The sequence below is a fragment of the Marmota marmota genome, unplaced genomic scaffold (assembly GCF_001458135.2).
Source record: "Marmota marmota marmota unplaced genomic scaffold, marMar, whole genome shotgun sequence".
Classification (NCBI taxonomy): domain Eukaryota; kingdom Metazoa; phylum Chordata; class Mammalia; order Rodentia; family Sciuridae; genus Marmota; species Marmota marmota.
The window spans coordinates 19,591,838-19,593,988 of NW_026000082.1; the positions used below are offsets into that span (position 1 = coordinate 19,591,838).

The following is a 2,151-nucleotide window of genomic DNA, read 5'->3' on the forward strand; positions in this document are numbered from 1 at the left end:
AGGAAATAAAGTTTCAGCTGAGTCTTTTTTTTTTTTTTCCCCCAGCTGAGACTTTTAAAGACTTTTTTTTCTAGGCCAACTAGGGGTCATGGGCTCCCCTGGCTTGAACAAAAGCCTACTTACTGTCTTGAAACAATTACACTGTTCAGGGTATTATCATGTGAACCGGATGGAAAAGTTATAGTAGAAATAATAGCTAACACTTCTAATGCACAGTAAAGAGCTAGATGCTGGGCTATAAAAGCTACAGACTATCTCAATTAAGTCTATTATTTTCATTTTAAAAGTGAGAAAATAATGCTTAGGAGAGACTTGCCCAAATTCACATATAAAATGAGAGTGAGTTGTAACTCAGGAAATTGACTATAGAGCCCCAGATTTTTAAACCACAAATCAAAGGACTGACATGATCAGATTCATAAAGATTTCATTCAACCTCAGTGGAAGGGAAGGAGGGATGGGTAGATGGGAGAAAGAAGCATCCCTGCAATAAACAATGGAGGAGCCTGTCGAAGCAGTCAGGGTTATGTAGGGCCAGCCTAGGAAAGGCTGGAGGACCCGGACGGACCTGAGAAGTACTTGGGTAGACAGTTCTCAGAAGTTGGGATGGTTAGACGTGGTCTTCCGTGGGCAGCAGCGAGGACCCTTACCCTGGTTTGGGTAGTGCCTTTGCACGGTCCGGGTCCGGGAAGTAAAGGGAGTGCGGGTTCGGTTCCCCGCGGAGATCCCTGATCAAGGAGAGAGCGATTAAGAGGGTACCTCGTCTCCAGGCCACCCCTGGCAGAGAAGCCACAGGTACTTTTCTGGGCCCAAAGACGACCCGGCACAACAAAGTGCCGAGTCACCCTCCTGGGGCTGCGGCGGGCGGGCCCCACCTCTTTCCTCCTCCCACACCCCCAACCCGTTTCAACTCTCGCGAGAGTCCTGCTAGCTATAAAAGGAGCGCCCCGCGCTTGCTTCGCACGTCCTTTTCCTTGCTGGTCGTCGTTTCTAGAGTCTTGGGAACTTTTGTGTCTGAACTGGTGAGTCCCCGGACAGCACGGCCCTGGCAGAGCCAGGTGCAGCGCTTCACACTGGCGCATCGCCTTTCTCCTGTTTTTTCCTTGGCTTCTTGCGCCTCTTCAGGGGTGAGGTGGCAAGGCAAGGCCTGGTGCTGGACAGTGCTCAGGCTGTAAACGTACTCCCCACGTGGCCCACTCGGTGGGTGCAGGGACCTGGGGAAATCCGAGGCTAATTTCCTATCATCATGGCAGCCCGAGTTAGAGAGCGCTGATTGGCGCGGCGGGACCGGCTGCGGGTGGTGAAGTCTTTTCTTTGATAATATACTCCTGCCTGGAGGGTTCAACCTCTTTGCAGCTCTGCTGGTTTGTGGGGGTTTTCCAAAGTGTTAGGGGTCGGGGGAAGGTGGCAGGAATATCTGAAGTAGGGTTTGGCTCACATTCCTGGCCAGGGTTCTTAGATTCGGTGAAGGGGCCCGCTACCAGCCGGAAGTCTGTCTTTTCCCAGATTGGTTGGGCTTCGGACGTGCAGGCCACCGTGCAAAGCATGTTTACTCAAGAAGGCCATTTATGTTAGCGACCATCCACAGGGTGTGACCCTAAGTTACAGCATATTTTTTGCTAAAGGTGTTAAAAGATTTCTTTTTTTATATAGTAAAAAGTTTGCGACGATAGAAGCTCAGAACTTTTGCCCCCTCCCGCCCCCCAGTACTGAGGATTGAACCTAGGGACATTCTACCACTGAGCTACATCCCCACTTTTTTTTTTTTTTGGTACGGGAATTGAATCCATAGACGCTTAAACGCTGAGCCACATCCCCAGCCCTTTTTTTCATTTAGAGACAGGGTCTCCTAAAGATGTTTAGGTCCTCGCTAAATTGCTGAGACTGGCTTTGAATTTGTAATCCACCTGCCTCAGCCTCCTGAATTGGGATTACCGGCCCCCCACCCTTTTTTTAAAAATAATTTTTTTTATTTATATATGACAGTGGAGTGCATTAGAATTCTTATTCCACATATAGAGCACAATTTTTCTTATCTCTGGTTGAATACAAAGTATATTCACACCAATTCATGTCTTTATATATGTACTTTGGATAATAATGTCCGTCACATTCCACCATTTTTTCTAACCCCATTACCCCCTCCTTTCC

General features: G+C 48.3%; 1 protein-coding gene across 1 annotated transcript in view; it reads left to right on the plus strand.

The window, feature by feature from the left end:
* The first annotated feature begins 874 nt into the window (after window positions 1-874).
* Prdx1 (peroxiredoxin 1) overlaps window positions 875-2,151 on the plus strand; it is an 11,145-nt gene continuing 9,868 nt past the window's right edge. Inside the window, exon 1 of the mRNA XM_015485079.2 lies at window positions 875-1,022. The gene's annotated coding sequence lies outside the window, so the exon portion shown is untranslated. The remainder of the gene's footprint in view (window positions 1,023-2,151) is intronic.